The sequence below is a fragment of the Muntiacus reevesi genome, chromosome 2 (assembly GCF_963930625.1).
Source record: "Muntiacus reevesi chromosome 2, mMunRee1.1, whole genome shotgun sequence".
In the NCBI taxonomy this organism is placed as follows: domain Eukaryota; kingdom Metazoa; phylum Chordata; class Mammalia; order Artiodactyla; family Cervidae; genus Muntiacus; species Muntiacus reevesi.
The window spans coordinates 233823237-233848674 of NC_089250.1; the positions used below are offsets into that span (position 1 = coordinate 233823237).

The following is a 25438-nucleotide window of genomic DNA, read 5'->3' on the forward strand; positions in this document are numbered from 1 at the left end:
ACTAGGGGGCACAAAGAGTTATCTGGATTTTATTAGTCTCTCTACCACTCACGGCTCTACTTTTCCTCCACATTGGCTTTCCTCTTGGTCAGGATTTCTCTAGACTGCAGCCTTGGTCATTCCAGGCTTACATCCTACTTAGTTAGCAGTAGAAAGATAATTCATTTACCCTACCAGTTCAAGCAAAACTCTAGGTAGGGTTCCTATTGGTGCAATCTGGACCATGCACCCATTCTCAATGAGTTACATTGACCAACAGGATATAGTCCTTTACTTAACCATATTTCATTCTTGTGTCCACCCTTGGAGGTTGGGATGAAGTCAGTACCAACTAAACTACATGGATTAGACAAAGGGTAAGTTCCCAAAAGAAAACTGGGGGGCACCCATCCAAAAGAAGAGATTCTGTGAAGATAAAGAGCATCCATATTCCCACCTCAAATCAGGGCTGGGGATCAAAACAGTAAGTACTTAAGCTTCAAGAATTTAATTTTTATTGGAAGCAAAACACAAATCAATTCATAAACAGCATAAAACAGCATTTAAGATCAAGTCTGAACATGTAACACAAGCATACCACACTCTGTAAAATCACAAGAGGAACTTCTGAAGGTTCAATTTCCTTTTAATATACAATTTTGTCCTCTGTCCATAAACACCCCTCAACCACCTGACTTGACATCTGTGTATCTGCTCTTCACGCCTCCTTCTAAGCCATCAATGGGGCTCTGCCTGGCAGTCAACAGCTCAGGTTTGACCTTGCTGCCCCTTGATTTACATTAGTATTCAAACAGTTGGCAGCAATTTTGTTGTGCTCTGCCTTTTGAAATAAAAATTAATAAAAGATGAAGAAAAGAAAGCACAAGAAACAGTTACAAAAGTATAGTTCTCATAAACTTAATGAAGTTCAAGTATGAACATCACTAGATACGGCAGAAGTACCAAATCCTGTTCCTCAACTGGATTGTTCATTGGACCACACCTGACTAGGAGTTCAAAGGTCAAAGAAGAAAATAAAGAACATGTGCCAAACTCAGCAAAAATAATTTGTTCATTCTCATAATAATTCTGCCCACTGCACAGATTTCTTTTACATACCATTCAGGATTCTATGACAGATGACAGCACTGCCTATCTGCATCAGAGCACAAGTGTTATAACTATGCCTCTTAAGTTGTTCATGATGTTTGCTCTATTTGCATAGCTTCTTTAATATTTCCTAGTATTTCATATCAACTTCCTCTTTTCCTTATACACATTTATTTTTAAAGGAAGATCCGTAACACAAACATAAATGAAACATTGGCATCCCCCTTGCCATAAATAGAAAGTATCTGAAAAATAAAACAATGTTATTACATTCTAGCTAGACCCTGTCAGATGGCGCTACTGGTAAATAACCCACCTGCCAATACAGGAGACATAAGAGATGCAGGTTCAATCCTTGGATCGGCAAGATCCCTGGAGAAGGAAATGGCCTTCAGGTCTTCCTGAAGGCTCAATGCCCAGTCCTGTCTAGATGTCTTCAGAGTATTCATTTATTCTAGTGGGGAGCTGGGAGCCTCTGTTCCATTTGCTCCTCAGTCATTTACTCATTTTACCTTATTTCTGAGTCAGTTGCTTCTCACTCCAGTTGGTATTAAACTCCAGTTAGAATTATTTTTGCTCAGGAAAAATCTTTGTAACTAATAGCACTGTTCTCACCAAGGACCTGGTGGGAAGTCCACATCCCACCCTTCTCCCTCTAAGACAAGGCATTGGCAAAACCAGACAGATGAGAAGTTGGGCTGCAAAGCAGAGACTGGTGTTGGACCTGAGGTAGATTCACCAGAAAGTCACCACCACAGTGATCACTGCCTGGGGAAGGGCTGCTCCAGACCAAATAGATGTGTCCTGAAGGTCCCAGAGAACATGCCTCTGATAAACCTCACTCTGTCCCACCTCCATTCCTTACGAGGGGCCCAAAACTTCTTTTCACCAGGAATAAAGAAAAACATACTTTACAAAAAGGCAATTCATCTACGAATATATGGCTTGGCTAAGACAGCACATCTTAGAGCTATATGTGTTATCAAAAATAGACTCATTTTGTATCTCCATATACTGTAGATTCTTTTTTAAAGGCATATGAAGAGAAACCACAGGGAGTGAACTGAGGTCTGAGCCCACAAGCTATTAACACATTCCACTGTGCGGTACATTTCCTATCTTTAAATTTTTCCTAATGGGATGGAGGAGGAACTGCAAGCAGACAGAAGCTAACAAGAGAGCATGTATGTGGACAAACAGAAATACATTCAGCATATCTTAAATGACTTGTCATCACCAAGATGTTTTGCAGTTTTAAAATGCTTTGGTATGATGATAACATATCACTGAATATTATATATGAATCACAGTATAATAAATTTTCTTTCCTTTTTTCTTTTGGATCTTATTTTATTTAATAAAATAAGAAATCTTTTTTTCTCCTCTGGCTTATAGAGTGTATGCTATACACATTACTTTTTTTCTTTTTTTGGCTATTTTTTCAGTTTTATTGAGAAATAATTGAGATATATCTCTGTGTAAGTTTAAGGAATACAGCATAATGGTTTGATTTACATACCATCATAATTTTTAAAGGCTCATCTCCCAATATATACTCAATCACCAAGTCCTATTTCTTCTAGCACCAAAATTCCCATTAAAAAAAAAAGATACCGGGTTGGTCAAAAGATTTGTTCAGGTTTTTCCATAACATCTAAGAAGTGAAGTGAAGTGAAGTGGCTTAGTCATGTCCAACTCCTTGTGACCCCATGGACTGTAGCCTACAGGCTCCTCCATCCATGGGATTTTCCAGGCAAGAATACTGGAGTGGATTGCCATTTCCTTCTCCAGGGGATATTCCCAACCCAGGGATTGAACCTGGGTCTCCCGCATCATAGGCAGATGCTTTACCATCTGAGCCACCAAGGAAGTCATAACATCTAAGAGAAAAACCCAAATGAACTTTTTGGCCAACCCAGCACATTTACGGAAATCCCCAACTCTGTTGCCATTAACCTACTTCAAGCCAATGTCCTTCCTTATCAGGCAACTGGGAAAGTCTCGTCCTTTGTTTCCATCTTTGTATCATTGTCCTCAACTAATTTGTCTCTCAAACAGCAGCAAGAAGAATCTCCTAACCCTGTCATTCTCACTCTTAATCTCCCAGAGGTGTCCTTCTGATCTCAGGAGGGAGTCCTATTTCCTTCTGGAAGCTCCCAAGGCACCAAACTTTTTGCATCTGTCTATGTCTCCAGCTTCATCTTTCAGCACTCACCTCTCTCGTGTCCTGCCAACCTGGAGCTCTGGCCTGGAGTCATGTATTCTAGTGTGGTGGTTAGAAGCATGAACTCTGAGGCCAAATTCCCCAGCTGAGAGTTGCATGATCTTGAGCAAGTTACTTAACCTCCTCATTTCCTTCATCAGTAAGACAAGGGCAATATTGGTCCCTACCTCAGGGCTGTCATCAAGATTATGGAAGTTAAAATAACTTAGATCTGAGTTAAGCCTTAGGGTCTTTTAAGATTTCATCTACTCTGAGAAAGGGACCCTCTTCTTCCACCTCTCTCCCACTTTGAAAATCCTGGTATCCAGTGAATCCTGTTATGGGCTGAACTCTTATTTGTCTGCACCAAAACTCATAGATTGAAGCCCTAATTCCAAGTACCTCAAAATGTGATTATATTTGGAGATGGGATCTTAGAGGTGATTAAATTACAATGAGACCATAAGTGTGGGCCCTAATCCAATCTGACCAGTATCTTTCAAAGAAGAGGAAATTTGGACACTCAAAAAGACACAGAGGAAGGACCACATGAGGCATGCAAGACAGGGGGCATCTGCAAGCCAAGGAGAAGCTTCAGAAGAAGCTAAATTTGATCTTGGACTTCTAGCCTCCAGAATCATGAGGAAATTAATTCTGTTGTTTAAACCACATGGTCTGTGGTGTTTTTCTATGGTAGTGCTAGCAAATCAATACACGCGTGCAGGTTTTAGATTTATCAAGCCTTCACAATTGCATGAGTCAATCTGTTTTAAATCTCTCTAGATTGACAGATAAGTGGTTCATCTACATGTAGATATTTCTAGATACAGATAAATAGAAAGATACAGCTATCCGCAGACACACAGAGACCAATCCCCTCTCTCTATGTATATCTCCATCTATCTACCTCTGTCAAGAGCCCTCCTGGTGTGTGTGTTCAGGACGCCTGCATGCCCCCTCCCAGGAGAGCCCTTCTGGGATTGAACAGTGGCACCTGTGATTGCGTGGTCACCATACTGTCCCCAGAGACAGTGACCTGCTGAAGGGGAGGACCAGCTCCGCGGGTCACTACTGCACCCTAAGAACCTATCCTGGAAGAATCAGTGTTGGGTGAATAAGTATGGAAGATTCTTGGTGAAGTCATAAATTCTTATAATCCTGTTGCTTTTACAATGCATAAGAAAACTGAAAGACAGCCTTTTGTAGAGATGATTAATATGTCCATCAATGTGAATAATATATTCACCAGCCCGGAATATATTGTTGTTTTAAGTCAATATTTTACTGAGCTCATATGCTCTATGGGAGAAATCTGGTGACTCAGACAGTAAAGAATCCACATCCCACTGAGACTGGGAGACCTGGGTTTGATCCCTGACTTGGGAAGATCCCCTGGAGGAGGGCATGGCAATCCACTCCAATATTGTTGCCTGGAGAATCCCCATGGGCAGAGGAGCCTGTGGGCTACAGTCCATGGGGTTGCAAAGAGTCAGACATGACTGAGCAGCTAAGCACAGCATATAGCACCTATTGTTATGAAAGAAAGAAAGAAAGTGAAGTCACTCAGTCGTGTCCGACTGTAGCCCACCAGGCTCCTCCGTCCATGGGATTTTCCAGGCAAGAGTACTAGAGTGGGTTGCCATTTCCTTCACCAGGGGATCTTCCTGACCCAGGGATCAAACCCGGGTCTCCCACATTGTAGGCAGACGTATTATTATGGCTGCCTATAATATTATGGCTGCACTCTATTTTTCAACCCACAGGATGGTGGAGTAGAAGGACGTGTGCACATTTTCTTCTGCAAGAACTCCAAAATTACAACTCACTGTTGAACAACCATTGACAGGAGAATGTTGAATCCCACCAAAAAGAAAAAAATGCCACATACAAGGACAAAGGAGAAGCCCGAGCAAGACAGCAGGAGAGGCAACTTACATTTAGAATCAAACCCCATACCCCTCAAAGACCCCTGAAGGGCTCAAACAAACCTTGTGCCCACCTGGACCTAGAGACCCCACAGAGACCGAGCCAGAATCGTGCCTGAGCGTTTCCTGCAAAGGCACGGGTTAGCGGGGGCCTGCCGCAGGGGCCGGGGCTCTGGGTTCAGTACCCTGGGTGTGGCATAAGTGCTCTTGGAGGAGGTCACCATTAACCCCCACCCCACCCCACACACACAGAGAGCCACCAGAACTTACACAGGACTAGGGAAACAGACTCTTGGAGGGCACAAATAAAACCTCGCATGCACCAGGACCCAGGAGAAAGGAGCGGTGACCCCAAAAGAGACTGACCCAGACTTGCCTGTGAGTGTCCAGGAGTCTCTGGCGAAGGTGTGGGGAGCCTGCTGCAGGGTCTGGGGCACTGAGTGCAGCAGGCTCCCCATGCAGGGACATTTTGAAGGTCCCATTATCTTCATCACCTCCACCACAGTTTGGCCTCACGTCAAACAACAGGGAGGGAACACAGTCCCACCCATCAACAGAAAATTGGATTGAAGATGTACTGAACACAGTCCTGCCCATCAGAACAAGACCCAGTTTCCCCCACACTCAGTCCCTCCCATCAGGAAGCTTCTATAAACCTCTTATCAAAAAAAAAAAAAAAAAAAAAAAAAAAAAAAACCTGTTATCCTTATCCATCAGAGGTCCAACAGAATGAAAACCAAAATCACAGGAAACTAACCAAACTGGTCACATGGACCACAGCTTTGTCTAACTCAATGAAACTATGAGCCATGCCCTGTAGGGCCACCCAAGACGGACAGGTAATGGTGGAGAGTTCTGACAAAACGTGGTCCACTGGAGAAGGGACTGGCAAACCACTTCAATATTCTTGCCTTGAGAACCCCATGAACAGTATGAAAAGGCAAAAAGATAGGACACTGAGTGATGAACTCTGCAGGTCAGTAGATGCCCAATATGCTACTGGAGATCACTGAAGTAACTTCAGAAAGAATGAAGAGATGGAGCCAAAGCAAAAACAACACCCAGCTGTGAATGTGACTGGTGATAGAAGTAAAGTCTGATGCTGTAAAGAGTTACATTGCATAGGAACCTGAAATGTTAGATCCATAAATCAGGGCAAATTGGAAGTGGTCAAACAGGAAATGGCAAGAGTAAACATTGACATTTTAGGAATCAGTGAACTAAAATGGACTGGAATGTGTGAATTTAACTCAGATGATCATTATGTCTGCTACCGTGGGCAAAAATCCATCAGAAGAAATGGAGTAGCCATCACAGTCAACAAGAGTCTGAAATGCAGTACTTGGATGCAATATCAAAAACTACGGAATGATCTCTGTTCGTTTCCAAGTCAAGCCATTCAATATCACAGTAATCACGTCTATGAAGCAACCAGTAATGCTGAAGAAGTTGAAGTTGAATGGTTCTATGAAGACCTACAAGACCTTCTAGAACTAACACACAAAAAAGATGTCCTTTTCATTACAGGGGACTGGAATGCAAAAGTAGGAAGTAAAGAGATGCCTGGAATAACAGGCAAATTCAGCCTTGGAGTACAAAACAAAGCAGGTCAAAGACTAACAGAGTTTTGCCAAGATAATGCACTACTCAGAGCAAACACCCTCTTCCAGCAACACAAGAGAAGATTCTACACATGAACATCACCAGATGGTCAATACCAAAATCAGATTGATTATATTCTTTGCCGTCAAAGATGGAGAAGCTCTATACAGTCAGCAAAACAAGACAGGGAGCTGACTGTGGCTCAGATCATGAACTCCTTATTTCAAATTCAGACTTAAATTGAAGAAAGTAGGGAAAACCACTAGACCATTCAGGTATGACCTAAATCAAATCCCTTACAATTACATAGTGGAATTGACAAATAGATTCAAGGGATTAGATCTGATAGACAGAGTGCCTGAAGAGCTATGGACTGAGGTTCCTGACATTGTACAGGAGGCAGTGATCAAGACAATCCCGAAGAAAAAGAAATGCAAAAAGGCAAAATGGTTGTCTGAGGGAGCCTTACAAATAGCTGAGAAAAGAAGAGAAGCTAAAGTCAAAGGAGAAAAAGAAAGATATATCCATTTGAATGCAGAGTTCCAAAGAATAGCAAGGAGAGATAAGAAAGCCTTCCTCAGTGATCAATGCAAAGAAATAGAGGAAAGCAAGAGAATGGGTAAGACTAAAGATCTCTTCAAGAATATTAGATACCAAGGGAATATTTCATGCAAAGATGGGCACAATAAAGAACAGAAATGGTATGGACCTAACAGAAGCAGAAGATGTTAAGAAGAGGTGGCAAGAATACACAGAAGAGCTATACAAAAAAGATCTTCATGACCCAGATAACCATGATGGTGTGATCACTCACCTAGAGCAAGACATCCTAGAATTGTGAAATCAAGTGGGCCTTAGGAACCATCACGACAAACAAAGCTAGTGGAGGTGATGGAATTCCAGTTGAGCTATTTCAAATCCTAAAAGATGATGCTGTGAAATTGCTGCATTCAATATGTCAGAAACCTGAAAAACGCAGCAGTGGTCACAGGACTGGAAAGGTCAGTTTTCCATTCCAATTCCAAAGAAAGGCAATGTCAAAGAAGGCTCAAACTGCTGCACAATTGCACTCACCTCACATGCTAGTAAAGTAAGGCTCAAAATTCTCCAAGCCAGGCTTCAGCAGTACATGAACCACAAACTTCCAGACAGTCAAGCTGGATTTAGAAAAGTAGAGGAACAAGAGATCAAATTCTCAACATCTATTAGATCATCGAAAAAGGAAGAAAGTTCCAGAAAAACATCTACTTCAGCTTTATTGACTATGCCAAAGCCTTTGACTGTGTGGATCACAACAAACTGTGGAAAATTCTTCAAGAAATGGGAATATCTGACCACCTTACCTGCCTCCTGAGAAATCTGTATGCAGATCAAGAAGCAACAGTTAGAACTGGACATGGAATAACAGACTGGTTCCAAATTAGGAAAGGAGTACATCAAGGCTGTATATTGTCAGCCTGTTTATTTACCTTATATGCAGAGTACATCATGAGAAATGCTTGCCTGGATGAAACAAAAGCTGGAATCAAAATTGCCAGGAGAAATATCAATAACCTCAGATATGCAGATGACACCACCCTTATGTCACAAAGTGAAGAAGAACTAAAGAGCCTCTAGATGAAAGTAAAAGAGAAGAGTGAAAAAGTTGGCTTAAAATTCAACATTCAGAAAACAAAGTTCATGACATCCAGTCCCATCACTTCAAGGCAAATAGTTGGAGAAACAATGGAGACAGTGACAGACTTTATTTTTGGGAGCTTCAAAATCACTGCAGAATGTGACTGCAGCCATGAAATTAAAAGACTCCTTGGAAGAAAAGTTATGACCAACCTGGACAGCTTATTAAAAAGCAGAAACATTACTTTGCCAACAAAGGTCCGCCTAGCCAAAGCTATGATTTTTCCAATAGTTGTGTATAGATGTGAGAGTTGGGCTACAAAAAAAGCTGAGCGTCGAAGAGTCGATGCTTTTGAACTATGGTGTTGGAGAAGACGCTTGAGAGTCCCTTAGACTGAAAGGAGATCCAACAAGTCCACCCTAAAGGAAATCAACCCTGAATATTCATTGGAAGGACTGATGCTAAAGCTGAAATGCCAGTAGCTGGCCACCTGATGTGAAGAACTGACTCAGTTGAAAAGACCCTGATGCTGGGAAAGACTGAAGGCAGGAGTAGAAGGGGACGATAGAGGATGAGATGGTTGGATGGCATCACTAACTCGATGTACATGAGTTTGAGTAAGCTCTGGGAGTTGGTGATGGATAGGGAAGCCTGGCGTGCTGCAGTCCATGGGGTCACAAAGAGCTGGACACGACTGAGTGACTAAACTGAACTGAACTGATTATGGCTGCTTGTACCTTAAAGTCATACAGGTATATTCAATATAAATGTAAGTGGGCAAGAGCTGGAGCAGTCGTGATTGACAACAGTGACAACAGACTTTGGAATAAGAAGGAGGTGGGGTGGGGGAGTTTGCAGACTGGATTCTATATTTAATATGTCACACAAATAAATTATATCACTTCTCTGAGTCTAAGCTATAGTATGCTTCAGGGCATGGCATTTTAGCGATGATTTTTTTTTCCAGTATTAGATTGCAAATTTCTGATCATTAAATTAAAATAATTTTAATTTTTAAATTTCAATGGCACAGGGAAATGCACCAGTGTGGCAACTAATAAAGAATAGCCAGCTGGCAGTAACTGAATGCCTTTCTTGAATACCTTGGGCTTCCCTAGTAGCTCAGGCAGTAACAAATACGCCTGCAATGCAGGAGATCTAGGTTCGATCCCTGCGTCAGGAATCTCACCTGGAGAAGGAAATGGCTACTCATTCCAGTATTCTTGTCTGGAGAATTACAAGGACAGAGGAGGCTGATGGACTACAGTCCGTGTCAAAAATTCGGACACGACTTAGTGACTAAACAGCAACTTGGATACCTTACTTCTCATCACCTCTGCTTCCTCAACTCTAAAATGTCTGTTACAAGGAAGAGATAACTTAGATATTTCTAATGACCTTCTCCCACATTGGTAGCTTTTGATTGAGTTATCAACCCACCTGGCAGGTTACACTATTTTACACTTTCTAGGTGCTCAGTCATGTCCAACTCTGCAACCCCCTGAACTGTAGCCCACCAGGTTCCTCTGTCCATGGGATTATCTCAGCAAGAATACTGGAGTGGGTTGCCATTACATTCTCCAGGGGAATCTTCCTGAACCAGGGATTGAACCCAGGTCTCCTGCACTGCAGGCAGATTGTTTACAGTCTGAGCCACTGGGTTAGGAGTCCAACAAGACCAGTGTCTTCCATGTTGCAACTTCCAGGATTTTCCAGCAAGTATCCCCAATGATTGTCTCTCTCATTTAAGTATTTCTGGGAAAAAAGAAAAGAAAACCACACAGTTATTAAGAAACTACCATGTCCTGGTGATAGATGCTGGATAAAAGTGATGACGAGCAAGAAGTTCTGTCCTCCTGGATACAGGGGAGATAACGGGAGCTTCCATTATTGTGATGAGTGCTCTAATAACAGAAGCCCTGGGTTTCACCACATTCATACCCAGGAGCCTCCCATAATACCACATAGAGAGGAATCAGGAAAGTCTTATTGCAGGGAGTGAGGTCTGCTGAAGCCTAAAGGATGAGTAAGACTTGCCCAGGTAAAAGCAGAGTTGAGGATGGTCAAGTGTGAACAACATATTCCAGATGAAGAGAGCGGCCTCACCGAGCCCCGAGCCCCTCCCTGATCTGTGCTGCCTTACTGTCATCACTGCGTCTTCTAGAAGTTCTGCCTCTTGTCTCTGTTGATCCACATTTCACCGACCTTCCGAAGCCTAAGTAAAATACCATCCCTTTTGGAAGCCTTCTCTGATTCCTCAGATAAGAAGTCAGCTCTAATCACCTGAATGTCCAGAGATGCCTGAAAGACCATCCCTCCCATCCCCAGTCAGGAGTCACTTTACGCACACCTCATACAAATGAGCCCTGAGACATAAACATACATTCAATTAAATAACAGTACTGGGAAAAAATGACTGAAAATAATTTCTATCATGAGTATCTGCTCTTTGGAAAGTACAAAATGAAGGAAACCACACAGACACACAGAAGTTTCTTTATGTTTTCACTACTCTTTTCTTAAATTTCTCATGTTCAGTAGTCTTCATATCAATCAATTTCTACCAAATATATATCTAACTTGGCTCTTTATTCTGTCTGGCCACTTTGCTTCAGTAAGTCACTCCCTTCTTTTCAGCATAATATTGAGGGGAAAGGAAAAGAGGTGCTAATACTCCTATGAATCCCTAACACACTTTAATGAGAGTTTGTGCTATTAATATGTTGTCTTCCTCACCAGGCTTGTGATTAATGTTTAAGGCAGAGAGGTTCCCAGTTTGATCTTTAAAACTTCAACCCACAAAGATCCCCCCAAAACATAAGAGCATTCTCTCCCCGTAAAAAAAGAGTATATCCTTTTCTAGCCTCCAATTTTTTTCCCATGAGTATCCAATCAGTTATTTAGCACTTATTGCATACGGACTGTGACAAAGAAGAGCCTTCTTATTCAAGTTCAAAGTCTCAGTGGTTTTCTCCATGTGATACTGAAGTTTATAGTAAGAAACATACATCTGATCTTTGATCTGTTCCAGGTGTAGAACTCCCAAAAGCCTTGGAATTTCCTAAGTGATCAGCTCTATAAAAGTGTCTTTTGCAATGTTAATTATGACTTTGGAAAAGCCCCTAAGTCACCTAAGAAAGGGGGCTGGTTGCCAACCAGGTGATTAGACGGTAGGGAATTTCAGTCCCAAGCCCTTCCCTTGACACATCTCTGGGCAAGGGAGAGGAGTTGGAGATTGAGTTCAGTCCCCACTGGACAATGATGTAATTAGTTGTGCCTGTGTAATGATGCCTCCATAAAAACCCATAAGGACAAGGTTCAAAGATCTTCCAGATTGGTGAACACGTGGTGATTTAGGGAGTGCAGCACACTTGGAAAGGGCATGGAAGAATCTTTCCCTTCTCTATATCTTGCCTCAAGCATGTCTTCCATCTGGCTGCTGCTGAGTTATAACCTTTTATTATATGAGTAATCTAGTAAGTTAAATGTTTCTTTGAGTTCTGTAGGCCACTCTAACAAATTATTCAAACCCAGGGAAAAAGTGGTTGGAACCTCAGTCTATAGCCAGTCAGTCAGAAGCTCAGGGGACCACCTGGATCTGTGAGTTGAATCTGAAATGGGAGGAGTGTGCAGTCTTGTAGAACTGAACCCTTAATGTATGGGATCTGATGCAACATCCAGGTAGGTAATGACAGAGTGGAGCTGGCCTGTAGGACCCCCCGCTGGTGCTGGATAATTGCTCGGCAGTGTGGGGAAGCCCTCCACATGTTGGTCCCCAGAATCGTTAAGTCTCCAAATACAAAATAAAATTTTCAAAGGACATAGCTTAGGGAAGACCTTCACCCAGGCTTCTTAACCTCGCTACTGTTAAAAAAGAAACCACAGCGATCTCCCTTGTGGCTCAGTGGTTAAGAATCCTCCTGCCAATGCGGGGGCCACAGCTCCATCCCTGGTTCAGGAAGATCCCACATGCCACAACTACAGAGCCCACGAGCTACAACCACTGAAGCCCATGCACCCTAAAGTCTGTGTGCGGCAACAAGAAAAGCCACCACAATGAGAAGCCGGTGCCCCGCGATGAAAAGTAGCCCCCACTCACCGCAACTAGAGAAAGCCCATGCAGCAACAAAGACACAGCACAGCCAAAAACAAATGAATTAATCAATTAAAAAAACAAGCAAAGAAAGACACTGCAGACTCAAAATGGAGTCACCAGGGCCAAGCACCGTATCAGTAAACCAAGGCTTAATATCAAACTTAACTATAGTTGCAACCTCTCTCAGGAATGTGACCTTCAACCGGGCAATCTGGAATTACCTGGTCAACCCTCGGGAGGTAATCTGCCCGATAGACCCCCTTCTGTCCCCCACTGAAAGGTGACCTTGCCTGAAACAATCCACTCTTTGCTAGGAACTTTCTTTTCTCACCCCTTTCTGCCCACAAAAGCCTTTCATTTTGCACAGCTCCATGAAGCTACTTTCTGTTTGCTAGATGGGATACTGCTCGATTCATGAATCATTGAATAAAGCCCATTAGGTCTTTAAATTTACTCAGTTGGATTTTGTTTTTTAACAGTAGTGTGCTACAGGCTTGCTTAGAAAAGGGAACTAATGAGGTCAAAGTCTATCTAAAGTTTAGTTAGGTTTTCACAAGGGGAAAGTCTTTTCTTCACATTGGTTTGGGTCTTTGGATACTGCTAGATGTCTTAAAAACACAGGCCACTGATCAGAAGAAAAGTCAGAAAAGAATTAGCAAAGGCCTTAGGAAAAAAAGTTAAAAATCCCCACCTCTGGAGAAATAGCCCAGCAGGAGGCCTCAGAGTCAGCAGGTCAATAGATCATCTTTGTACACAAAGCAGAGCTTTTTTTCTGACTCAGGATCTCAGAAGAGGCCAAATATTGGGCCTATGAATAAAGCTACTACATAAACACAGGAAAACTATGACCCAGAGTTTAAGAAGGAGTTAAAGGTACTTCCTTGAGAATTAAGCAAGCAATAAATCTTCTAATTCACAAGAATGACCCATGTTCTCTCACCCTTGCCATCTATGCAATTTTTCTCATCCAGTATAAAGAGAATTATCTAAACTTATGCTAGAAATATTATTAAGAGCTGGCCTGCCTGTTTCAAAATTTCTCCCAGGGGAAATCTACACAGCACTTCAGCATAGGCTATGAATGTGATTGGATTAATTAGAATGCATCAGAAAAATTTCAAGTGGGGAAATATAAAAATTCTGATGGAAATTATTCCCAGGAATGCTCTTAATATAACAGTTACCATATGAGTATTGAGATAGTGTGATAATTCACTAAATGGCCTGAAACTGTTCACAGTAAATGACTATGTAACTAATACATAAACACATATAATATATTCATTATTTAATTCTCAAATACCTATTTAGGGCCTAGTATGAGTTGACAGAGTTTAGGTGCAAGGAACATGGTAGTGAACAAGCAGACAAAATCCTATTCCCACGAGCAGACATTCCAGAGAGAGAGAAAGGATATACTTTTATACTGTCAAGATGGTAATAAGAGGCATGAAGAAAAAGAGTAAGAAGATAGGGAGGGGTGAGGGTTGGAGCAGGATGGTTATTTTAGATAAGGTAGTCCAAAAAGCCTCCCCAGGAAGTTTCATTTTTACAGAGACTTGTACAAGTGAGGGGACAATCCATGAAAGATGTGCAGAAAATGTCCCAGATAAATGCAAAAGTCTTGGGGGACTAGATTCCACATGCTGCAACGAAGATTGAAGATCCTCTAAGTCCCGGTACAGCCAAATAAAATCAATAATTAATAAATATTTTTTAAATGTACAAGCCCAGGAATGGGGGTCAGCTGCTTAGAGGTCTAGGATGATGTTATGGAAAAAGGATGACTAAAACAGGCAGCATGCAGAAAGAAGACCTTTGGAAGGAAGGAAGGCAAGAGTGTAAGGTGCCAACAGGTTAGACGTATCATCCTTGTAGAGGCTGGACTTCCCGGGAATGATAAAGATGTGACAATGCGAGAGAAGTTTTGCATTTTGTTTTTTAATGTATTTGTTTGCACGAGGTCTTAGTTGCAGCACGCAGTTGTTGCTGAGCATGACGTCTTCACTGCAGCAGGCAGGACCTATTTCTCTGCTTTGGGAGTCCAGAGTCTTTATCAGTGGACGGTGAGGGAAGTCCCTGGGAGAGAACCGTTAATCTGTTTAAGTTGTCAGTGAATGGGATGCAGAGTGGCTTGGTCATTAATAGGTGACTGTTTCAAAAAGGAGTAAGAGTAAACAGTTTGATAGCATGCATCTCAAAGGAACTGTTATTTAGGGGAATGGAGAGGGCAATGATCTGGAAAGAGCAATAAGGAAAAGGAGGAGATGGTCGATCTCCAAACTCTGATCCAAGATTATGGGAAACAATATCTGCAAAGAGTAGCCAGGTCTCAGAATACGATGCTGGAAAGAACGTTTAAAGAACAGGATATAGGAGATTTTGATGATGATCATAAGTCTCATATGACACAGCTAGAAATGTCTGGGGACTGAAGAAGTTATAGGAAAGCAAAATAAATGTGGCGATTTACTGAGTCATATGTACCATTTGGGGCAAAAGGACTAGAAATGTGTCAGAATTCCATAACCATCTATCTTACAATAATGGAAAATATTAGAATGACTAAAAATAAATAGTGATTGAGACAGTATGCTTGAAAGATGAAGGATTCCAATTGCTTACATTTTTCTCCACCCCTAAGCACATAATTTAACTGATATCTAACTTGATTAGCTGTGGGGCTTCCCCGGTGGCTCAGACAGTAAGGAATCTGCCTGCAGGGAAGGAGACCCAAGTTTGATCCCTGGGTCAGGAAGATCTCCTGAGAAGGGAATGGCCACCCATTCCAGTATTCTTGCCTGGAGAATTCCATGAAGAGAGGAGCCTGGCAGGCTACAGTCCATGGGGTTGTAAAATCAGACACGATTGAGCAACTAATACTTTATTAGCTGCTCCAATATCAATTTTAGAGTTTGACATGTTATCTCAATGGACATTCAGATTTCAGATAGCAGCTGCACTTCCAATTGAGAGAAATTTCAGGAGCTGAAAGATAAAAGCTGACTTCTCACACCCCAATAGCACCTATCAACTTGACCAGAAAAACTTCAAGATGCCTTATATTGCAATGCCAAGGGCACATCACGCAAATGCACTGACTTTTCTATTTTGGTGAACAGAAGGGGGAAACGTCACTATCAGATAAGATAACATGATGAATGTTTCTGGACTACTCATGTATTTTGTGAGTCCTGGGGATCTTAAAGTTTCCTTGACTCAGGTGAAGCCTCAGAAACTGGTTGGAACTCAAGTTGGGTATGTGATGCGAAATGGGTCACATCTTCTCCTCCCTCAGTGCCTCAAATATATCATCCAAACTGATCAGCTTAAATTGCAAAGTAAGCTGGCTCCTCCAGGGTCACAAGGTTCATGCTTCTCCTTTAAACTTCAAAGATAGTTACTGACAGCATGTGAGGAGCCCAGGTCCTTATCTCCAACTGTTTCATTAAGAGATTTCATCCCTTGCAGTGCAGTGGGCTGAGCTTCTGCCACAGTTAGGAAAATAAGGACAAATAGTAGGACAAACAGAAGGAAAAGAAAACAGAAATAAACACTAATCAGTGCAGCCACGAAGTATGAGGAAAGAGGGAGAAAAGCATAATGAGAAGAAACCAGGGGTAGTTTTACAAGGCCGACAGTACCTTTCAAGGAATTCAAGTAGTGATTTACCTCACGGTGCATACTGCTGTGCTTCTAGTGAATTATGAGGCTTGTTTCTGAGCATCACTACAAAGGATTCATTAGTGAAGAACTTCGTACACACAGAGCCTGAATCAGATAAGAGGCATATGTAGTTTCTTCCTTATGCTTATTGTAATCTGTTAATTCACTATCAGGAAGAAAGAGTAGAAAAATCAATTTAACTTCATAGTTAATATAAGGATAGCTTTGTGAACTAACTCTAATTATTTTTTTATGCAGACATGTGCCATAATATCCTCATTTCTGTCTCTCCAGAAACAATATAAACACATCTAGGTAGAATGCCCATTTATATAATAAATGCTGCTTTCTTCCTGTTTTTCCCTACCATCACCTTTGTGCATTCAGAATCCTTGCCACCAGCACAGGTTTTGTCAAGGATTTCTGGAAAGGACCATGTTAGCAGAGAACATGGACACCTCAGCAGTAACCAGCGTGGAGGGGAGAGCCAAGGGGCCCTCAGGATGATGTCTCATAAAGCCCTAGGATCCTGGCACAACACACGGGAGCCAGAGAAACCTTAACTTGAGGTTGAATTTCCTGCAGCTTATGTTCTAAGATCCATAGCGAATATACATGTCAGTTTTTCTGTAAATACATATAATACACACATACACCCCTTTATTTGTGTTATATAATAGGAGAGTGTCACGGAGCTGTAGCACTAAACGGATTATGAGACTACTTTTGAGGACAGACATAAGAGTGAAAGGGCAGGAAGAGGAAAGGAGACTTTCATTTTGTTACATTTTTTATTTTTGGATTAAAAAAATGTAAGAGCAATTACTTCTATTATAATTTCTAAAAGAGAGAAAGGACCCAGATACGCATTTTCATTTATAATCCAATGGGTTTTCCAACTAGCTTGAATTTTTTGGTGGTTACCAGGACAAGGCTTTGGGCTTCTCAGGAAGTAAGTGTGGTCCTGAACCACAATGATCAGCAAGAGTCACTCTCAATTCAACGACTCAGAGAGACTGAGGCCCGGTTCCTTCCTCCTCTCATTTTTTTCTCCCTCCATCTCTCCTCCCTTCCATTCATTTCTTTACAGCTTTATTGAGGTATAATTGATCAATGAAGAATTAATGTGGACAATCTGATGAGTCTGAACTTATGAAAACACTCATGACACCATCACCACAATCAAGATAATAAGACATATCCAACATTTCTGTTTCCTTGGTGTCTGCTGTTGTCCCTGTTGTTGTTTTGTGGTAAAAACACTTAACATGAGATTCAGCCTCTTAATAAACTCTGAGGTGCACTGCATCATATTAACCAAAGGTACTATGCTATAGAGCAGCTCTTTACCTTGCTTCTCATCTAGCATAATTGAAACTTTCCTTACAAATTTCATACAGTTACAGTGACCTCTTGAGTTGGCTGACCAATATTTTAATTTAAAACACAAGTCACTTCAAAGGAAACACCAGACCCTTCTCATTTAATAGTGAATGAGGGTCCCTTGTGGGCTGGATAACTTGAGAGCCACTGGGCACACGAAGCCAGACAAGGCTGACCCAGCGATGTGCGCCCGATCTGGTGGAGATCATCTTCTACTAACAAATCCACGTTGACAATTCTCAGTGTGCAAAAAGAAGTGCTGATCAGGACTTGATGAATTTTGCTTCCATGAATGGAAAACGTACACCTAGGACGTCTGCATCGTATACATCAATCTATTTGCTACTAGAGTAAATCTTGCCTTTTATGCTCCAATCAATGTAGCCATGGCCTCCGTTCACACCCGAACCACAAAGGCAGTGCCATGCTGTTACATGAGGGTGGCTGCTGGCCTAAGAAGTAGCCTGAGAGAAAGAAAAGTATACTGATGCTCAGGTTGCTTCCATTAGAAATCAAAGTCCAAAAACAATTTTTCCAGAAGATAACAGAATAGAAAAATGCAACTCTAGGAGTGGGCTGAGCAGAGTCCTAGAATAAAGAGCCTTAAACTTTGCAGTCAAGAGCTCTGACTTTGGTGCCAGGCATATTTTTTGTCAAACTTTCTTCAAAATGCAATATCCAATTTCCATCTTTCCTGATGTAGCAAGAAGCACAAATGTAAAGTCAACCCCAAAGAAAGCTAAATATGCATATAGCATTTACACACAGAACAGGCTGCCCATCAACCCAGAAAATTCTCATCTTCATCTTTCAGAATTTAGGAAAAACAGGGAAGTATATCTTCAGAGATAAATATGCCAAGGAAAAACAACCCAGGTGATTATACTGGTTTATTGTTACTGGTTGATTGCTTTTCCTTTGAAGTTGAAAGAAGCAATGTACATATGACATGATAAAGGACTCCAATTCAGTTTATACTATTTATAAGAACTTGAATTAATGAAAATAGTTGTTACTTATGTTTTATTTAAAAAGTACTTACAAAACACCTAAAGGTTCCAGGTTCTTACTGTGTGTTAGGGCTTAACAAATATTCCCATTTCTTTGTGAACTCACGAACCAGGCTCCTCTGTCCATGTAATTCTCCAAGCAAGATTACTGGGGTGGGTTACCATTCCCTTCTGCAGGGGATCTTCCCGACCCAGGGATCAAAACCAAGTCTCCTGTATTACAGGCAGATTCTTTACCCTCTGAGCCACCATGGAAGCACTTAGTACTCATAATTATACCATTAAACAGACACAATTATGTTCTTCACTTTATAAATGAGAAAACAAGCCTCAGAATGCTGCAAAACTAGCCTCAGGTCACATTGCCAATAAATTCCAGAGTGGCAGAGCTGGGATCCAAAGCTGGGACTGGATCCATATTTTAACCCCTATCCTATTCATCCCCTCTAGAGAATTGAACCCAGGTCTCCTGCATTGCAGGCAGGTTCTTTATCATCTGAACCACCAGGGAAGCCCTATATAAGGGACAGGGTCATCTTTCTCTGTATCTTCTAAATGCAAGGAAAAGTAATATCAATAAAAATACGGAGCATGTTTTTTTTTCTTTTTTTTTTCCTGGGTAAGTGAGGCACAGAATAGCTACTGCAGTGAGGGAATCTGTTCTTCAAGGGAATTTTCTGGAATCACTACTTTGTTATCTGGGCAGATAACACTGTTATCTGGGCCGGATGCTGGATACTCCTCTTGCAATAGACAAGATGGCATTTATCCTGAGATCCATCTCTGCTCTCAGAGTCTGCTCTTCTATTCATATTCCAAAGCCAGCATTAGCAGATCCGGGAAGGGGTCTGTTGTTCTGCTTTTAAAAAGATTTCAAATTTCTACCTAAATCTTTCAGCTTTAAATCATTTTTCTTTTATTCATTCTTCTGAAGTTTCTGAGGGATTGCCAATACTTGACTTTGCTTTGACAAAGCTATCCTTGGATATCAGATTAGATAAGATGATGAATTCGACTTAAGACGCCACATAAGTTAAAAGCCCAGGAGTTTTAGCAGAAAACTTTCCCAAACAGTTAAATCTCAAAGCCAACAAAGAACGGAGGGGGTTGGGTTATTTATAAAATAATCCAAATCATTAAGGCTGTTGCTCGGATTATTGAAACCCTGCAACAGAAAGATTTTCTACATTTTTCCCCCCCAATAAGCCTACATAGCCAGCAAAAATCTCCTAGGTCATGAGAGAAAAACATTTTATTCGAAATGGAAAAGAACATCTAAGTTAGGACCAGGGATAAAATTTCCATACTTTATAGATTCTGAAATGTGTATTCCTCACCTTTTTGGCATCTCTAAAACTGGATGCATAATCACTGTTGGCCAGGGGTCAGTCACAGTGTAGTTGTCATTGTCTCTTCATGGGAATCAACATGTGTAGAATGGGTGTCAATAGTTGGCAAGAAAATCATGGGGGCAATAATAGGTTCTCTTAAGCAAAGTATCTATCACCAAGACTCTTGGTCGTATAGAATATGCAAGCATTGACATCCCAGATGAAATGTTATTCAAAACATCTTCAAGACATCAAAAGTGAACATGTTTTAGAAATAGCCTAACAAATTTATTTCAATTATATTTTCTATCTATGTGTGATAACGGTATGTCTAAACAAGTTTAAAAGAAAAGTTCTAATAAGTAGAAAATGAAAAATGTTTAACAGATAAAAAAGAGTGCACCAATTTAATTGGCACTAGTTTTCTTTAGGCTTCCCTGGTGGCTCAGATGGTAAAGCGTCTGCCTGCCATGCAGGAGACCTGGGTTCGATTCCTGGGTTGGGAAGATCCTTTGGAGAAGGAAATGGCAACCCACTCCAGTACTCGTGTTAATCACACATAAAAAAATGGTTTGACTTCAATCAGCACTGGCTTAGATTTGAAGAAATAATGATAAAGAGATGACGCTAGAGGTAAAGAACCCACCTGCCAATGCAGGAGATGGAAGAGATGTGAGTTTGATCCCTGGGTTGAAAAGACCCCCTGACAGAGGACATGACAACCCACTTCAGCATTCCTGCCTGGGAAATTCCATGGACAGAGGAGCCTGGCAGGTTACAAAACATGGGGTCACAAAGAATGGGACATAACTGAAGTGACTTAGCACCCACAGACACAGTATATAACACAATGCTTATGAACTCCGGTTTTGGCTGCAGATAATCTGGGCACAAATTTTGAGCTTGACAAATATGTTACTTTTAGTTGATTTTCTCAAATTATTCATCTTTTAGAAGTTCCTATAGTGTTGGTGTTGGTTTCTATAGTGTGTGGTGTTGGAGAAAACTCTTGAGAGTCCCTTGGACTGTGAGGAGATCAATCCTAAAGGAAATTAGTCCTTAATACTCAATGGAAGGACTGATGCTGAAGCTGAAACTCCAACACTTTGGCCACCGGATGCTAAGAACTGACTCATTTGAAAAGACCCTGATGCTGGGAAAGATTGAAGGCAGGAGAAGAAGGGGACAACAGAGGAGGATGAGATGGGTGGATCGCATCATCGACTCAATGGACATGAGTTTGAGCAAGCTCCAGGAGTTGGTGATGGACAGGAAGCCTGGCATACTGCAGTCTGTGGGTCGCAAAGAGTTAGACAGGACTGAGTGACTGAACTGAACTGATAGCTCATCTACAAAATACAGATGCTTATTTCATAATGAGGATGACAACGCATGTAAGACACTTAGCAGCAAGAACACTAGCATTTAATATGTGAGCAGCTGTTGATTTTTACCTACTTCAGCACAGGCCTCACAGCATCCTGTCCTTTTTCCTTTTCCCTTGGAAACAGAAGTTTCTGAGAGAACTGTGATTGGATTTGATTTTTTTTTCCTTTATCATTTCTGCAATACCACTTTAGTGACCAGAAAGGAGAGAAAGTCAGTAATAAAAACGGATTAAGTTAAGCATACATGAGCAGTGCAACCTTCTCTCATCACCCTGGGATATATATTTAGTGCCACAGAAGGTAAAATGAGGTCACCCGGAAGTGGGTGGAAGGGTAGTCATCTCATCATGGGATGAATAATAACCAGTGGGAAGAAAGAACCAGGGGGAAGGCAAGCAGATAACTTCTCCTTCTTGTCACCATTTTCTGTGGTCTTCCTTGAGCCCTTCTGGAAAACTCCAGTGTGCCAAGCAAATTTATACACCGAGGGACTTCCTGTGTTACACCATGGCCCACGGAGAAGACGTGGCCAGTCCAGGAACTGTCTCAGATGCGCTGCATTGTTTCCTTCTGCCTCACCTTCACCACTGCAAGCTTGCAACTTCCAAGCAAAAACATCAGGACTTCAGTCCTCACCTTGCCTCTGCTTTCCAGAAGACTCAGCACATTCCCGTGACCCACATGTTGGTTATGCCATAGAGTTCAGGGGGAGCCTTGGAAACGGAGGTCTCAAGTGTTTCTAGAACCAGGCAATGTGGTTTAGTCAAATATAGAAGCAAATGTGGAGACAGGTGTCCTAGATTCAAGCCTTGGCTCTGGTTCTTATTAACTGTGTGACCTTTAATCTCTCTCATCAGCCTAATGGACATGACATTACCTGCCCTCCTTATCTTGAAATGCCATCATCAGGATCAGACGGAGATAAGGTTTGAGAAAGCAAAGTGTAAGCCATGAAGTAGCATAGAAATATACTAATAACATAATAGTTATTGCTGTGGAACAAGAATTTAGTCTCACAATCTCTGTGGTTGCCTTCAGTCAAAACAAGATCACTGCTAAAAGTTTATAAAATTGTGCTAACTGCAGGTAGGTTATGTGTATTTTGGGGCTTTTATAGAAATAATACCCTACTAGAGCAGGGGTCACTAAACTATAATCAAATTCTGAGAGGTATTATCATTTCTATCTTTCATATCATTCTTTTTCACTTCCATTGTAGTATATACTTTAGAAACAAAACTGAACATGTACATAATGTATAACTAAATACATGTACACATTAAGTATATTCAGGGTGAACAGCTGAAAGTATTTACAACAAGCCTCTCAGACCTAGCCATGTTACTACATATAGATACAGTTATTCTGCCTGAACTCTTGCATGATGCTACATGATTTGAATATATCACAGTATATGGATCAACTTCCCTTTATTAAATTTGGCTGCCCCTAGTTTTTACAGCCGCAAACAATGATTCAGTAAACGTGTATGACTTGCTTTCTTCCAGACCCATGACTACTTGGTAAGGCCTGGTGATGGGAACTTACTCTGACCTTGTCCAGCTTTGAGTTCTGCATAGACGTAGTGCTCAAAATCCAGACCCAGACACAACTAGGCCATTGCTAAATTTTCCTTGGCTGACTGCAAATGTGCTTTATCTGCCTTGATGACAAGTGGATTACACTGAAAATTTCCAAAGACTCCATTAATGTAGGAATCTATAGAAAGTAAAAATACTCTGAGGTGCCTCAGATTCCCCTACTTCTCACCTGTCCCCAGTTGTTCCGGACAGAGTCCAGGGCTCGCTCTCTCCCTGGTGCTGTGGAAGTTGACCCCACCTGACTCTCCCACCCCAACTCGTGCTGGCTGGCTTCTACAAACTCTAATTAGGCTGCAGCCTTTCCCGCCTTATGTATCTTTGATTTTATGGAGGATTCTGGAAGCTCCGTGAACCTGCACTCTGATTTAAATTATTAAAGCAGGTCAGTATGTACGCATTTAGAAGCAAGATTCTCTATTCCACCATCCTCTATATGAAAAAGGAAAATTTGCAACCATCAGTTACCCACATGAATAGTCTTTTTATCCCCTCCCTTTTTTTCTTTCTTTGGCAATTTCTCCATTCCTTAGCTTTTCTCATTTTCCTGCACTCCCTTCTATCTTAATATAATTTACTGGGCTGTGATCCAAGCAGCGTTCTAAGGCCTGCGGGAACTGATTCACATCAGGTGTACGCATGTTGCTTTTTCTTTCTCCTTTTGTTTGAGTTTTAAGTTGATTTGACCCAAATCATTTTTAACTCTAGTACCAAATGTGAAACACTGGTTTGACCTATGAAGCCAATGTTTTAATTACCATAAAACTGTAAGTTTTGTAAGGGCTTCTTTTGGTCAACAGTGGAACTCCATAGTTAAGAGTATAGTTGATGTCCAATAATATTTATTGAATGGATGAATGAATAAGCAACCATGCACTGAGGTGGAAAATAGGTTTAATCCAGGAACTGGCCCATTCAGACTTAGTATAAGACAAGGAAGAGATGCCTCAACCATAAAACTTGAACACTATAGTAAAAGAGATTGGGGAACCATTGTTCACTATTTAGATCATAACTTTAAAGTTCTTCAGTGTCTAAAGAGATGGGCCTATTATTACCTACCATATTTACTCTAGAATTAAATTAAGAATAAGAAAAGTCATCTTGAGATTTTGGTTCAGAACAGGAGAGTTTGAGTCACGTATTCCCCTATTTGATGAATCTTTAGACATGATACAAGTCTTCTGAGCTTCAGTTTATCTATAAAGGGCTTCCCTGGTGGCTCAGATGGTAAAGCATCTGCCCACAATGCAGGAGACCTGGGTTCAATCCCTGGGTCGGGAAGATCCCCTGGAGAAGGAAATAGCAACCCACTTCAGTATTCTTGCCTGGAGAATGTCATGGACGGAGGAGCCTTTTATGCTACAGTCAGTGGGATCGCAAAGAGTCATACACAACTGAGCATCTTCACTTATCTACAAAACAAACAAAAACAGCATCTCCCTTACAGGCTGGTTATGATGATGAAATGAAAGAATCATTGTAACACTAAGTAATGATAAGGCTTCAGTAAATTTGACTTCTTTTCTCCATTTTTCCTTCTTTTCCCTTGCCAAGATGATTCAGTTACTGAAACGCTGGAAGGATTTCTTCAAAGGATGGTTTCATGGCACAGAAATAAATGACCATTATATGGCTAAATTATGATATATCGGGGGCAGGGCATCTGGAATTAAGGGACATTAATTTGAACAAAGATCTTGGGGAAAGGTTCCTAAGAGCTAGATTATTTTGCTTATCAGTAAGAACTGTACATCTCTTCACATCATTAGCTTCATAAATCTATAATATTGTATATAATATACATACACATACACATACAAATACATATATATATTTTTTTTTTAAGAGCTTTCACAACTCTTGTAGGTTGAATTGTAACCCCCCCTCCAATAAGATGTTCAAATTCTAACCCCAGGTACTTGTGAATGTGACCTTATTTAGAAACAGGATCTTTGTAGGTGTAATCAAGAAAAGATGAGATTGTATAGGATTAGGGTGGCAGAAATTCAAGGAAAGGTTTCCTTGTTGTTGTTTAGTCACTAAGTCTGACACTTTGACACTCATGAGACATGCTACGAAGTGTAGCATGCCAGGCTTCCCTGCCCTTCACTATCTCCCAGAGTTTGGTAAAGTGATATCTCTGCTTTTTAATATGCTGTCTAGTTTGTCATAGTTTTTCTTTCAAGGAGCAAGATCTTTTAATTTTGTGGCTGCAATCACCATCAGCAGTGATTTTGGAGCCCAAGAAAATAAAGTCTGTCACTGTTTCCACTTTTTCCCCTTCTATTTGCCATGAAGTGATGGGACTGAATGCCAAGATCTTAGTTTTTTAAATGTTGAGTTTTAAGACAGCTTGTTCACTCTTCTCTTTTGCTTTCATCAAGAAGCTCTTTAGTTCCTCTTTGCTTTCTGCCAATAGAGTGCTATCATCTACATATCTGAGATTGTTGATATTTGTCCCACCAATCTTGATTCCACCTTGTGATTTATCCAGCCTGGGATTTCGCATGATATACTCTGCATTGA

The 25438-nt window shown here is 41.1% G+C and overlaps 2 non-coding genes across 2 annotated transcripts; one reads left to right on the forward strand and one right to left on the reverse strand.

Annotated features, from left to right (window-relative positions):
- Nucleotides 1–2886: 2886 nt before the first annotated feature.
- Nucleotides 2887–2958, reverse strand: TRNAH-AUG (transfer RNA histidin (anticodon AUG)). Its single transcript has one exon. It is a non-coding gene; the product is annotated as a tRNA-His (tRNA).
- Nucleotides 2959–20357: 17399 nt separating this feature from the next.
- Nucleotides 20358–20429, forward strand: TRNAG-GCC (transfer RNA glycine (anticodon GCC)). Its single transcript has one exon. It is a non-coding gene; the product is annotated as a tRNA-Gly (tRNA).
- The last annotated feature ends 5009 nt before the right edge of the window (nucleotides 20430–25438 follow it).